The sequence below is a fragment of the Macrobrachium nipponense genome, chromosome 34 (genome assembly GCF_015104395.2).
Source record: "Macrobrachium nipponense isolate FS-2020 chromosome 34, ASM1510439v2, whole genome shotgun sequence".
NCBI lineage: Eukaryota > Metazoa > Arthropoda > Malacostraca > Decapoda > Palaemonidae > Macrobrachium > Macrobrachium nipponense.
In genome coordinates this window covers 52,336,642-52,353,586 of record NC_061095.1, presented here as the reverse complement: position 1 = coordinate 52,353,586, position 16,945 = coordinate 52,336,642, and positions in this window count along the sequence as shown.

Here is a 16,945-nt window from a genome sequence, read left to right as displayed (position 1 = left end):
ATTTATATATATATATATATATATATATATATATTATATATATATATATATATATATAAGTAGAGGAAAAGACCCCATATAGACTCCACTTTTCTAGCTCCGCCCCGCGCCCCCCACCCCCAAGGGCGTGGCTACCCCCCCTCCCCCCTCCTGATAGGCTCATGTACGTACGTGAGGCCTAAAAAGGGGCGGGGCACCCCCAAAAACCCCCAAAACCCCCAAAAGGGGCGTGGCCACCCCTACCCCATATAGACTCCACTTATCTGGGGGGCGTGGCCACCCTGACCCCATATAGACTCCACTATTCTGGGGGGCGTGGCCACCCCTGACCCCTGCCCCAAATTGACTCCATTTGTATTTAAGCTCATGTACGATAGCTCATGTACGTACATGAGCTCATAATTGACTCCATTTGTATGATAAGTTCATGTACGTACTGAGCTATAATTTACTCCATTTGTCTTACAAGCTCATGTACGTACATGAGCTCATATTAGGGGGGTGTGGCCTCCCCTAACCCCAAATCGACTCCACTTTTCTACCCCTGTGACGTCACGTAACTCTAAGGGAATAAAACCATTCTTTCAACCCCTCACCCCAAATTGACTCCACCTTTCCTACCCCCTGTGACGTCACGTAACTCTCCGGGAATAAAACCAACATTTCAACCCTTAACACCCCAAATTGACTCCACTATTCTACCCCTGTGACGTCACGTAACTCTCTGGGAATACTATTCTTTCAACCCCTGACCCCCAAATTGACTCCACATTTCTACCCCTGTGACGTCACGTAACTCTCTGGGAATAAAACCATTCTTTCAACCCCTGACCCCAAATTGACTCCACATTTCCTTTACCCCTACGCTGTGACGTCACGTAACTCTCTCTCCGAAGGGAAAAATCCAACCATTTCATTTTCAACCCTTCACCCAAATTGACTCCACTATTCTACCCCTGTGACGTCACGTAACTCTCTGGGAATAAAACCATTCTTTCAACCCCTGACCCCAAATTGACTCCACCTTTCCTACCCCCTGTGACGTCACGTAACTCTCCGGGAATAAAAACCAACATTTCAACCCCTCACCCCAAATTGACTCGACTTTTCTACCCCTGTGATGTCACGTAACTCTACGGGAATAAAACTTGACCCCACCCGACCCTAAATAGACTCAGTTTACTGTTTTTTTGCGACTCATGTCCCCTTTAATTGTTTTCAAAGTAACCGGGACATTTACCTCATCCTCCTCCTATAAAATCTCTAAATTTATATATGCACATTGCGAACATAGTCTCTCTCTCTCTCTCTCTCTCTCTCTCCCTCCCTCCCTCCTCCCTCCCTCCCTCCCTCCCTCCCTCTTCTCAGCCGTTACATTTTGTTTTATATATATATATATATATATATATATATATATAATATATATATATATATATATATATATATATATATATATATATATATATACTCAGTTTTTGCTTATATATTCAGAGTATCATGATGAAAAGGATATTGGCGACTGACTTCATCCTCATGTGATACATATATTTATTAATTTGATATCTCCCCCAATAACCAACTGGGACAATGTTATCTGATGATGAATCACGCACACACACACACACACACACATGAAGAAACGAGACCTTATCGCCATATTTGCCCAGCTGACTTCACCCCAACGTGAAATTTTATTTATCATAGAATTTGAGTCATAAACTAGGTGGCGAACACAAGGACAAAGGTACACATTTCAATTTTGTTTTATTTATTATACCGAGTTTGAAAGAGGTTGAAAAAATCAAATTACAGACGGAATTGTTATTTTATATTTATAACCATCCTAAATACAGGGAAGTAATTAATATTCCATACAAATACATACATTAGAAAAAACTGTTCAAACACGAACGCGATAATACGCACTCGCTTTTTCAAAAACAATACTTCAACAAAACATACACGGCTACTATATATTTTCTAACCTGTTCCTTCACATCACAGCCCTTAGTATATACCACAAACATCTTCTCCAGCACTTTCCCGACCGTGTATCAAAGACGACGTTTCATCTAACACCTCAAAGCTTTTAAATTTAGCTAACAAGTTTTTCATATATAAATCTTCCACACACCTTTCCTCCAACAGGGATAAATTCTTTTTCATTATAGCCACGCAGCATATTTTACCAATTTTGCTCATTTCATCACTGAATGTAGCTAACACAGGTAAATATTGATTCAACCAAGTCGTATTAACCAGTCCGCTCTGACCGATGCCAGCGGGAAAGATAACATATTTGACATAGTCATACGATGATTTAAATAATTCTTCCTTCAATTTCTTGACCGAAGAAAAAAAGTGATTGAACCTCACCTGTTTGGTAGTCTCTGCCCAAACGATCAGCGTGATCTTCATCTTTGGAATAAGTCACGCTCTTTTGCGCATATCATTATGCTTCAATGGGGGCACCAATACCGTATTGTGTTAATAAGGTAGCTATGGTGGGTAGATCAACTTCTTCGTCGCCTTCCCAGATGTGATATTTTCAGGTCTTTTCACAATGGCGGACCCTTCAATACCCCTATCACGAAGACAGGCATATGATGCACCAGTGCGAGAATATAAAAAACCTGCCAATTCGGCATATGGATAAGCTCGAATGACGTCCGCCACAACACCGTAATTCCTGCATGTCACACAATTAGTGGCCACTACTAAACACGTATTTCTCTTCCGGAACTTATTTTCGGACAAGTTCCCGAAAACTAACTTGCACGAGGAGGTTGATGAAGCCATGGCGAGAGTTCACGTCTTGATGTGACAATCCTTCAAGAGATAATGAACTACGAAAGCCCCGCTACCCAAGACCCCTTTATCACAATCACTGATTACAAACCTGTTGTGACAAAGCATCAAGCCTCTCCCAGCAATGATTCAGACTAACATGAATAAACAAGTCTTATCATTCCCTCACACCAAAGGACATCCACACATGACTCATTTTATGAAAATCAGTATCACTCCAGCCATGATTCGCAGACACGAATAAACAAGTCTTATCATTTCCTCACGACAAGGCCGTCCACACACACACTACACACACACACTTATATGACTCATATATAAAACTTCCACACATCTTTCCTCCAATGGGGATAAATTCTATCGCTACAAGGCGTGAACTTCATCTTTGGAATACAATACTCATCGAAACACCATATGTCACACCTGATTATTACTTCCCAACTGAACACCATAAATACAACCGGCAAGGGAAAATTGATGTTATTCCCTACCCAAAGTGTATAGAGTAGTGCAACACACCGACCCTCCGTCCTACAAGTATTTCTCTTGACCGAAACGTCATTTCCCTCCGTCACTATTCAGTAAGTAGCATATAAAACACTTTCCATTTATTTTGAACATATAGTATAGTAAATTATTAAAAACAGCAATAAGATTCATCTGTATATGGAATAGATATTATTATAAATAATGTACCCGTTGAAAGAAGCGGAAATATATAAAACAGTCATTATTCCTCCCTTTCAGATATGGGAAATAACCCTAGTAGTGAACTGTCAGCCGACGAAGTAGCCACTCAAGTCAGACACCATTACTATTATGGTGTTGGAGCCCCCAAACTCATTTATTAGGAAGGTGAAAACGGTCATGACCATGAAGCAGGAGAAGAAGAAGAAGTAGCAGGAGATGCAACAACTACCACTGGCAGCCCACAACAGTGCAACCCCGACCAACTTCGCACCACCCACTGCTGAAGGAAACGAGCAACCCGGTGAAGGTATGTAAAAACCGATGTGTTATATATTTATTTAATAATAGTTCCTGATTCCATAGAAACGCACTCTCCTCCGTTTCCCTGTTCCGTTCAAATGCATTGTGGGCATAGTAAAAAACACCTATATAATTATTCATAAGGATTTATGACCACATAAAGACAGTTTACAATTCAATACACTAATCGCTGTCAGACCGTCTCAGCACGCATCCCAATATAACTTCCACGTGTATCCTTATTTTTAACCTGAATATGCCGAAAAACGTTTAAGAGGAAAACGACTAAGACGTCTTATAGCAGTTTATCACCGACGTTCATGGGTGAATGATTCTCACAGCTCATCCTGAAATAAGTAAAAAAGTTATGTGATTGAAGGTGTATGATACATATATAGAATATATCCTTAATAGAATGTAAATGGAGCAATATAAAATCAAAGAAAAATATGCATTTACCTTAGTTGTTCAAGATGCGGAGACATTCCTTGTATGTAATAGCACGTTTGAACCCGACCTCCAATGCGAACATTTAAACTTTTTCAAATATTTAAAATAATATCCCGTTATCCATTTATCATTACCTCCCAAATGAGTGAATGAGAATACATTTTGTATTAAGGATAAATACTGCTTTCACACCTCGGTGACTCACGCAATGAACAAAAAAACTAACGTAAAGACCGCACTTGTACGATTATCAGGTTTGTATTTTGTTTTATTAGTCGACAGAGGTTATATTCGGGATGCGTATATATATTTAGAGAAGTCATTCGAATAAACTTTTGATTTATACCGTAACTATCAAAAAAGATTATATTTCTAGGTGATTTTTCCACGTAAAAACATACCCAATGACCAACAATATTTAATATCAGTAGAACGAAGATAATGTATTAGATATAAAAACTAAAGGTTTAATTCTATTTTCTGGCAATGTCAATAATCCTACTTCATCCGAAGCGAACACACTAAATATTTAACCCGGTCACCGAGTGAACCTTTTAAACTTATTTCAATTTCTTTTGTATCCCTTCCATTTAACCCCTAACATCACACTGAATAACCCAATCCACATCCACCGTTAAAATACCCTTGGTATCCCCGAAAAGTAAAATAATGCAAGGGTTGGGCGTAGCCGTACCCAGCCTGATCGATATTTGCAGGTTTGCCGAAATTTCCACTGGCATGGAATCTTCAACATCTTCCACTACAAAATTAAAGCAGTAAATAGCTCTACCATTTTTTAAAACTATCATAAGTTATCAGATTATCACCGCCACCCCCTATACTTTTTTCTGCGTCTCGTGATATAATTGCATGATGGTATTAGGGAAACTACATTGATTATACACGAATTCCCATTAACGGTAATATGTATATTATTTAAATCGAAAGATTGAAAAATATAGACTATTGGTCGCGTAATCACCTGAAAATGTTTCCATATCAATCATGGCCAATGTGATTTTTTCAGGTATACAACGTAAAAGGCTGATCAATTAAATCGAATTTTCATTTTGCCCAATAACGTATGTCTTGTATAAAGTCTTATCAAAATATATATTGTATAGGATTAACTGCTATCGCTTCATTTAAAGCCGACATTGCGTTATAATGTGGGTAACTCTATCGATCCATAATTTAGCCTTTTCTACATTCAGCACATTTAAATGTCCGTCTGTGTGGGCGCCCATAACCCAGTTATTATTCGCTAATTCGAGTCTAAGTCTCAAATCAAACCGAATCCAGTAAATACATGTCTATAGTCGCTATATCCAAAAGAAGTGGAAAATATGTATGCACGCCCCTCGTTTTAATGTCACCCATAACTTTCGTCTCCCACCTGCTGGTTTGCCGAAGGTATTGGCGTAAATTGCCGAGTTACCCCGTGTGTTACATGATAGTCATCGTATAAAAATCCCGCCCGACCGGTGGTAGGTAATGCGGAGGGTTTTATCATTTTCAACATTTTGATATATGATTGATAGTTAAATACTGGACAGGATTCCACCAACTTTTCATTCAAGAAAACGGAAGCGGATTTTAAATAATGTATTACTAATACCATTAACGACAGACACATGGACATCATCCGCTAATTGTATGTTTGTCCCTATCTATTGTGTATATAATTCTAAAGTTATACTTGACAAATCTAAGAAAGAACCTGCCACCCCATTAACGCGAAATTCTATATATTTATCAGATAGAACTTGATTTATGGAAATATTACAAGGTGTAAAATCCAGTCTTTCCTTTGAATTAATTGAAGTTTCAATAATTCTCCGTCTATTAACATTCGGGAACAATTCTGATATACCCGCAATTCATGATGAAACAGGAACTTGATTACCAGTTCCGGGTATGTTAGGAACTACGCTAGCCATGTTTTTGTGTTTATATAATTTTAGATGAAGGGTAGAACGAGTGCGTACTGCCGAATGTCAATTGATGAATGAATTACAAAAGATCGTACACGTCCTTATTATATTTACTCCTAGATTTAACTCGTGTGCCCTTCCTCTTCCTCCGTTTTTTCTTTCCTCCCACACTCGACCGTCTAACTAATCGTTTCCACTGTTTTCTTCCGTCTCGTTCTCCTTCTCCTTCCAGTACCGCTTAAAATATGTTGTCCAGTTAGTTTTTGAGGGCCCTTATACCATTTCGTTTTATGGATTCTTTTAAAGGTAAACCGCTGTTTACCATATCAGATAACACAGATCTACCGAATTCATTAACTGAAGGTTTCGCGGCATTAAATAGAAAAGGAAGCACCTTACGTGCAACGCCACTTATGGCTGAAAAACCGCTTCCCCTTCTGCGGCCGGGATAGAAAACGGAAATATCCTCAAATCCCGCTCCTCTCGCTTTAATAAGGGTCTTATAAAAATAGTTTTTTAAATTCCGCCTCTGAAGGAGGCGCGAATAACACTCTCATTTTACTGTTTATACTATTCCCAAACAATTTAAGTGGAGCTTGATTCGCAAGTTCTAGTTCACTCGAGGGTGTTACGATCACGAATAAGGAATGCCAAGGGTGAACATCGAATTATATACGCACCTATTCATCTAATTTTCCTCTAGTGAAATGTAAAAGGTGACCATTTTGATCCGTGATAAGAATAGAAATCTGATCCAAGATGTTCGTGTTCAACAATTTGTAGACTGTATTATGTATTCCTTTTCCTCTACCAACTTGCTAAAGTAAAACAGTCCCAATATATTTACTAGTCTCCCGCCAAAATCGTCGGTTGAACTATATCCGTATACACATATATATAATCTACCCCACAATTATCAGGTAGAGAATCAAGGAAATGTGTTCATTCAGTTCACGCCCGCCATATATTTCATAAACGGTATTATATGAAAACCTAATAATTTCGCGGCTTTTCCGCTAAATTTGACGTATATACTTTTAACGTCCCCCGTTCTCAATTTCTCTCTCTTGATACGTGGTATAGTAATTCTTCCTTAAAATCTTCATCCCAATGAAATATACCGTTACTATTAAAATAATTTATGAAATTATCACCGTAATAAACTTTCAAATAATCATACACGTCCTTATTAAGAGCTCTCACGAGTCTCTTCATATCCCCTGCTAACATTGCTATTCTCGGTCTATACAAATATGTATGCCTATCACGTTTATGATGCTCTGTAATAAATTCGAGAGTGAATAAATCATCTTTGGATAATATAGCGTAATAACTCCCCGGGAACATGATCGAAGCTAAACCTACTTCATATTCAACCCCATTAGGTAATAATATAGGTGTAGGTAATCTATTGGCAAATTTCGAAGGTGTATTTTTGGTATACGTGTCTAAAACAGCCGAGACTGCTCAAATATATGGTGTGTTCACCAGCCATGTCGGTTAAATACTATGACGGGTTATATGTCACGTATGGTATTTATAAGAAAGTTCGATAGCGTTTTATCTAGGTCTTATATGCAGACTGCATGATAGAACCCCATTTTCAGTAAACATTATTTCTTCACCGTTCTGATCCGAGACATCGATAGTAATGTAATCCAATACGTCAATGGTATTTAAAGGTTTATAAATGGCATTATGCGGACCTTTACCACATGCACATCCTAACGTGAAGCAGTCTAAGAGATTAACCATTTTATCTCCAAGATGGTAGGTTGAACGATACCCGTATACAGGTAAACGTTTTCAACGCCTTGATGGAATATATTTTCTACCGTGATGAGGTCTCAACGCAACCCGAACGTATAATAAATACCTGACTTTTTCATTGAAACCAAACATATTAGCTGCTTTAGCACTGAGTTTAATCGTAATTGAATCAATCATATCAACTTTGGCCGCTCCTGCATCGATATGTGGAATGCTCATTCTCTTCATGTCATCATTCCATGAGAATAAACCGTCCCTGCGGATAGCTCCGCGAATATGCACCATAAAATTCAGATAATTGTTCAATAATTTCCGTATTAAACGGTCTAGTCATGACATTCATATCACACCCAACAAATCCGAAATGGACTTATAAGTATACGTATAAACGCGTTTCCCATCTTGACTCATTATAGATCGTGTTAAATTGAATAGTAAAATCAATGTCTCCTGGTTTAATAGCGTAATATAATTTCGGGAGAATGACTCCCACTAGCCCCACTTCATATTCTACTCCTTTCGGTAATGATATAGGAACGGCTAACCTATTGGTAAATTTACATGCCCGATTTTCTGGAAATGTACCTATACAGGCATTGCTATTCACGTATAAGATGTGATCGCTACACATGTTGAATGTAGACTGTATGACTAACAATGGGCATCGGGTTTATAATATATGTACATAAAAACCTCCACGTTCATGTTATGTCACACCATATTCATGAATTTGTTATCACACAGATTGTCACGTCATTAAAGAAAATGTCCAAGCCTCTAACCGCCATGATGAATCATCCTCACCACCCTCCGATCCAGGTATATATTATTGATTATTATTATTATTATTATTATTATTATTATTATTATTATTATTATTATTATCATTGCGGTTTTTGCATTTATTATTATTATTATTATTATTATTATTATTATTATTATTATTATTATTATTATTATAATACACATTCACTCCGGTGCTTATTTAAAATGATCTTTGCAGATACCCTTCGCTGAAGACTTCCATTAGATGAAGATTTGATGGGGAGTAATAATAATAATAATGAAGCATCTCGCGTTGGTGGAGGTGTAGGAACCAGAAGAAGATCTTCACTCACGAGGGAAAGAACGGAGGGTAATAAGGTAGTGAGTACCATTCATTATGCGCTGCAGTAGGGTCACACATTGACGTGGCAATGAAGTTAAGTAGTAGCATAGCCCGATTACGCGAAGATGTGCACAGTAACTTCCTTGAAAGAGGTATTCGCTCGGCTATGCTATACTTGTGCGTTATTATCACCAGCGTGAGGATGCTAGGCGACATGATGAAAAAAGTGCTTTTATGTATGTTACTCCACCTACCCTCACTACGATTGACTCGATCTATGACTCCCTGGAGGAGGCTATTGAGTTTTATAGCTAATAACTTGGAAGAGAGACTCAACCGTACTGAGGGTTCGGGTGGTGTATGACCTCGCTGGATAGGGTTGAACTTCATATCACGCGGCGTGAGTTAGTGAATATTAATAAGTTCAAGTGTATCCCAAGGGAGTCCACGGTAGTGATCAGGTTATCAATATTCAGTCCGGGTACAACTGTGTCGTTACAGCGTTAGAAGCATACGTTGTACTCCGGGATAACCCTCCCACACGTATTAACAACCTCCCTCGTGTCTTAATGAGGAGGATGGGGAGGGGACAATTTAATATCAAACACTCGCCAGATATACCGTTGACCATGACTCTTTCAAAACATTAGAAAAGGGGAATAACCTCACATATATCTGTATAAATTAATGTGAATTAGTCATGGGGAAACAGTGGAAAAACATTGGACGGTACATCTGGCGAGGAAAGGTGGTAACCCCCAAAGCCCTCATTTGGTCACGTTGTTATTAATCACTGACGACCACGTCGTGTTGATTAAGGATATGTTGGCATTCGTGAAGAAGTTTCCGACACGGATTCAAGCAGGGGCGGGGGATTGAGCACGCGGGTGGTATGTGTTACAATTGTTTGACTTTGTTTAATAGTCCCACCATCCGTGAGGCACACACACAGGCCTGTACTGCTTGAACCACTGTCGAATACCCAGAACCCGGCCAATTTAAACAGTTTACTAAAGTTAAAGCTCTGCTGCCAATCTCACACATGGCTTTCCTGGATTTTGAGGCATATAATATTCAACCGAAGACCGGAGAAGACGATCCGAGAATAGTATCTCGGCAGAAAGCTCTCGCTTACTGCTACGTGATCGTTGACGGTTAATAACGGGGGAATATTGTACCCATAGACTAAGTCACGGAGAGAAATGCGTTGATGATTGTTTGCAGAGCATGAACCGGGACTGGGCGTCATTGCGTGAACGAATGCGTGCGTATCCTTTACATATGACTCCTGAATCCACCCATAAGTTTGAAGCGAGCACTCATTGCGAAGGATGTAACATCGAATTCAAGGCTGGAGTCACGAAAATGCGACATCACGCTCATTTTGTGGCACAGGACAACTTTGTGTGTGCACTGTGTCAACAGTGTAATTTGAATATGCAATTTAAGGAGCCAACTTTAACAGTGTCCGTACACACAATTGTTTGTCATATGACATCGCCCTGGTCTTGAAAGAGGCGGGGCTCAGCATGATTTTGAAATTCTGAAATGCGAGGGTAGTAAATTTTACTCGGCCAGATCGGGCAATCTGAGATTCATGGATAGCAACAACGTGATTAGGGGGACCCTTTCTAGTCTCGCCTCGAGTCATATCAAACAGAAAGGTTCCCTCGAAATCGCACGTCAGTTGTTAACCCAGTATTCTCGGGATTGTCTCGATTTAGTTTTGGATACGGGTAAACAGTACTACCCTTATGATTATGTGACGGGTTTCAATATCCTGCGAAAGCCCAGCATCCCTTCTCGAGAGTGTTTCGATTCGGAACTTACGGGAGAAACCCTTTCCAGCGGGGGCTATGCACACGTGGTCAAGGTTTGGAACGCCGCTAATTGCACCAATCTTCTAGATTACACCATTTTGTATTTGTTAATGGATGTGGGATTATTAGTCGACGTTTATTTAGCTTGGAGGAAGGCTGCCATGGCGCAATTCGGACTAGACCCCCGCCCGTTACATGACTTCTACCTCTCTCTCACTCGATGCTTTCCTATATTTCCTCTAAAATTTGTCTCCCCCTCATTTCGAATGGTGAACTCTATCAATTAATTTGTAGAAACATCCGCGGCGGTTTTTGTAGTCTAGTTCGAAGGCAATGCGTAGCTAATAATCCAGAGTTAAATCCCAGTTTTAGGGTGGGTGATCCTCAATCGTATATATTATACGTTGATTTCACCAGTTTGTATCCCACAGTTATGAGTAAATACAAAATGCCCTTGGGTGAAATAACTGAACTTTCCCCTGTCGAATTAGAAAGTTTTGTCGCTAGCGATATTACCGCCATTGATTCACAGGGTGAATACGGTTATTTCATACTGCTCGATACCAAACCAGTTAGACGGGATGTTGCTCTACAGACGGATGATCTCCCTCTCACCATTCATCACATGAATGTGACTCACCAGGATCTATCCCCCTATAGTAAAAACCTAATGAATAAGAATTCAAGGTGAAGCTACCCAAGAAAAATGTTAAGTTTGACGGGTACGCATTTACCCATGCGTAATCACTTGATCTGTCTTCCCTTTATTATAAACATTGATAAGGCTCGGTCTCGAAGTTGATGTAATAAGGAAAGTGTACAAATTCAAATATGGATTTTTGATTTGAGGGAATATATTCTGGAGAATGCCGAAGGCGTGCTAAAGAGAACCGATCTGGACCAAGAGGAACACCATCAAAATCATAATGAATGGTCTTTTCGGTGTCACTATTAAAAATTCATTGAATTATTCTACCCGAACTGTCGTCACCACCGGTGAAGCCTCTCTCCTCAGGAATGTGTCCAAACACAACGTACAAGTCTTTTGGAAAAATCTGGGTAACCGACAGGTACATTGTAAACCATTGCAAAGAGTCTGTTTATGGCTGAATCCCCGATTTATATCGGTTTCAGTATACTAGACATGGCGAAGGATATGAGTATCGGTTCTATTACGACATTCTTCGAAAGCAGTATGGACACCGAGTTCAGCTCCTTTATACCGACATTGAACAGCTTGATCTTTTCCCTGGTGACTGATAACCTCAATCGGGAACTGAAGGGTGTGCTACACCCTACTTATGGATTTGAGTAATTTCCCCAAAACTCACGAATTGTATGATGAGTCACGTAAGGGGAACTCGGGTTAGTGAAGGTTGAAACGGGGGCTGAACTCATGAGGGAATTCATTGGCGTTAAACTAAAGTTTATTCGTATCTGACGGAAACTAGTCGTAGTAACACCTTGAAAGGGGTACAAAGGTGGCCGGGCAAAAGACCATTCCACATGACCAGTATCAAGCTGTAATCGAAAAGAATGAGATTACTTATACTCGTGTGCACAATTTGCAAAGAGTAGGAGGCACGATGTGTCATACGAGCCAGCGAAAGGTATCTCTCTGTCCTTTAGAGGACAAGAGATATTATGTGACACCTTATAAATCGTTGGCGTATGACATCCAGACATTGGGGTAGAGGAGGGTATAGCGGAGGAGGTAGGAGGAGGAGGAGCTAGAGGGTAGTGGTGGCGCCGGTAGTAGCGGCAATCTCTCCCATTTTAAATATTCCGCTCCTAGCACCTCGAGAATTCCTACTCCTCCTATTCCTCCGACCCTACATCCATCACATCATTTCCCACGGGTGAAAGGATGTTCAAAACGTCGAAGAGAGAATAGTAAAATATACAATGTTAATTCCTCTCTCTCTTCGACGTCTTTGACTTCTTAACGGGAAATGGTTTCACCCTCTCCTCCAGTTAAACAAACGGGGTCGTATCACACCTTGACCAGGTGTCATAGTTTGTATATTTTACTATATATTTTATCTTATATTCATATTTTAATATATTATATTGTATATAATGTATTTTTATTATATAATCATATACACAGTTAGTTTTTTTATATTTTGAATTATTATTATTATTATTTTTTATTATAGTTTGCATTTTTACTGTACGATTCTATTGTACGTTCTATTTTTATATTGTAGGAAAAACCTGTATGTATTTGATTATGGAACTTACAAAAACAAATATATTGCCGGTCAACTTCCATTCACCCTAATTATTATTAAGGCTTGTATATAAAAAAGGAGCGCGTAAAGTACATAACTATAGTCCTTAAACGCGCCTAACATCATGGCCGCGACAGGTCCCTTCCCTGGGCAGTTGTTAGACCCGTTCGCTATCCCGCTCGTGTTATCATCGCGGGGTTTAGTACAGTGGCAAGTCCGTCCTATGTCAAAAAATCATTGAACTCTATGACACGCGTTTCCAATACATTTTATATTGCCAGGTATCTGAACACCCCTCGAAACGCATCCCTCAATAGGTCCCAAATTTAAAGTATCCAAAGAAATTTTAAATCCCTTTGATTACGCTGAAAAGGGGAGACGGGGAGGTTAATAAAGGTCTATATTCATACTCGATGATTGCTTCCTCGTGGCTAGTGATAATAAATTTGTGACTAACGCCTTCACAGCGGGACGTCATTCATCTATTTCAGTTATATTTCATAACGCAGAATATGTTTCATTCGGGCAAGTTTAGTAGAATATAAGCTTGAATTGCTCACATTATATTCTAATGAAAAATCGTGATTTTAGTCAAATTGAAACTTTAGGTCGGCAGTTATTCGGCCGTCAAAAAGCTTCAGCCTTTTCGGACATATATAAAAAGGCCCTATCACGTACCGCTACGGTTATTTGTTAGTAGACTTCGCTCCGTCAACACCTGAACTGTTACAGCTCCGAACTAATATTTCTGGTGAAACGGAATATCAATAGCTTACCAATATGGATGGGAAAGAACGGATAAAACTGCTAAAAACTTTGTACGGAGATGCACGGGGTGTGGGTAGTTTCAGCGGGGTGGACTCTTATCAGAGTAGCGAAAAATATGAATAGCCAAATTACTCGTGAAAATGTTAAAGAATTCTTACGTGGGCAAAAGTCTTACACACTGCATAAAGTCACTCGAAAAAAATTCCCCAGAAGAAAAATCATGTCACCCAAACCGAGAGTAATAGCGAGCACCGATTTAGCTGATATGTCCAAATTAGCTCGTATAATAATGGTTTAAAATATTTGCTAGTCTTTATTGACGTGTTTTCCAGATATCTACAAATTGTTCCCTTGAAAAAGAAGGATGGTGTTACTATGCGTCGCGCTTTGAAGAAGGTTATCGAATCTACCGAATTTTCGGGAATTTCACGTTTGAATAGCGATGAGGGTAGGGAATATTATAACAAACACGTCAGAGAATATCTAGATAGTAAAAATATAAAATTATATAGCGTTTATTCGAGAGAAATCAAATCCTCTATAGCTGAAAGAGTCATAAGGACTATTAAGGGTCGGATATATAGATATCTCACACATAAGATACCTTACAAAATACATTAACGTCTTGCGCGACATTGTTCAGAGTTATAATCATACCCCACATAGAAGTTTGGGTCGCACCCCGCCAAAAAGGTCACGCATTAACGGATAGAGATGATATTGAACGTCAATTCTCGAGTATGTATAAAAAGGCTGTTCTCGTTAATCCTCCGGCCATTTCGCTCTTGAATGTTGGAGACGTTGTACGTATTGCCGATGAGCGTCGCAACGCAATTTTTAGGAGGGGATATACAATTCAAAATACTCTGGAAATTTTTAAAATCCGAAAAGTGGATACAAGGCAAAATCCGGTTGTATACTTCTTGGAAGATTTAGCGGGTGAAGAAATAAAGGGCGTATTTTATCGTGAAGAATTAATTCGCACAAATCTACCAGAAACGTATGATATCACTATTCTGGGAAGGAGGAGGAAAGATAATAAAACTCAATATTACGTTCATTGGAAAGGTTATCCGAGTCAATTCAATTCCTGGGTTGATGAATCTCAAATTGTACGGATATGAACCGTAAGCAACCTTAATACGTAAAAATAAAAAACTTTATTTTATTCCATCTCTAGTTTATCACCCAGTGAAAGAAGTAAAGTCATTCCCATCTTAAACGGTGGTTTGGTGGTCTACTCTCTCGGAAATTTTTAGAAATTTTCTTTGTGGTAATCTAACTCAAGATGAGAAGTTTATTAAACACTTAAGAAATTGTAGACGAGTAAATTCATCTTTTGTCCTTGAAAACAACGTCCATATATAAGAAGAAAAAGATACTGAAAAGTCGTAAAGGGGGGACTATTCTATCGGTTTTATTGCCTATTGCTGCGAGTTTCGTAGGGAGTCTTTTTAATTGAAAATGAAGGAGTTTTACGTTATCCCTGCCATTATCTACGAGAGGTTAATGAATAGAAAAGAGGTTTGTGATGGTGATACTAATAGCCTGGAGGGTACTGGCAAGTTGGGATACGCAGCTGTTAGTAGTAGCGGACACGTCTCCCTTAATATCCAAAAACCACCTATGCCGGCTATATCGCTCACGGGACCTCCTCCTCCTCCTCTTAAAGAAAATGTAGGTGCAGTGACTGGAGGGGAGGTGGTAAACGCCCCCCATTACATTGAAAACAATAAAGGGGACATGACTCGCAAAAAGAGCAATCCCGATTTAACAGGTATTATTCCAATATTTTTTAAGAACCTCAAAAGTCATACGTTTACGGCATTTGTTAAGCACCTTACAAGATCTAAACACAGTTGAATGGAATGAAGAAGGAGATTTAACTCATCCGCTCGCAGGTTATAATATTTTAGATATAGCTCGAGAATTTCAAGGGAATAAAAAAAACCCACGTTGATAATATTTCGAATTATCGCTACTTCATTGAAATGGCGGGGGTTAAAGATTGGATGTTAAGGAATATAGCCATTAAAAAACAAATCGAAACGTGGCAAAATATGGGGAAAAAGGGAGGAGGGGGTAGGAAGGTGAGGGCGGGACATGCGAAAAACAAGATGGCGAGTGTGTGGGTGGCTTATTAATTTTAGGACAATGATACCGGAGCTGTTTAGTCACGTGATACTGATTTTGATAAAATGAGTCATGTGTGGTGACCTTTGGCGTGAGGGAATGATAAGACTTGTTTATTCATGTTAGTCTGAATCATTGATGGGAGAGGCTTGATGCTTCGTCACAACAGGTTTGTAATCAGTGATTGTGATAAAGGGGTCTTGGGTAGCGGGCTTTCGTAGTTCATTATCTCTTGAAGATTGTCACACAAGACGTGAACAAATATCACATCTTGGGAAGGCGACGAGAAGTTTGATCTACCCACCATAGCTACCTTATTAACCCAACACGGTATCGGCGCTCCAATTGAAGATAATGAATACGCGCAAAAGAGCGTCGGGCTTATTCAAAGATGATCACGCAGATCGTTGGGCAGAGATAGCAAACAGATGAGGTTCAATCACTTTTTTTCTTCGGTCAAGAAATTGAAGGAAGAATGATTTAAAATCATCGTATGACTATGTCAAATATGTTATCTTTCCCGCTGGCATTGGTCAAAGCGGACTAGTTAATACGACTTGGTTGAATCAATATTTACCTGTGTTAGCTACATTCAGTGATGAAATGAGCAAAATTGGGAAAATATGTTGCGTGGCTATAATGAAAAAGAATTTATCCCTGTGGAGGAAAGGTGTGGAAGATTTATATATGAAAAACTTGTTAGCTAAATTTAAAAGCTTTGAGGTTTTAGATGAAACGTTGTCTTTGATACACGGTCGGGAAAGTGCTGGAGAAGATGTTTGTGGTATATACTATACTCTATTTTTTTCATCTGTCCATCGGCCTGTGGTGTTTTTTGTATGGTAACACTGCGTCCGGGCTTTAGATAGTTTACATTCAGCTTACATTCAACGATTATAATAATATCCTATTTCGATATTAACGGTGTAA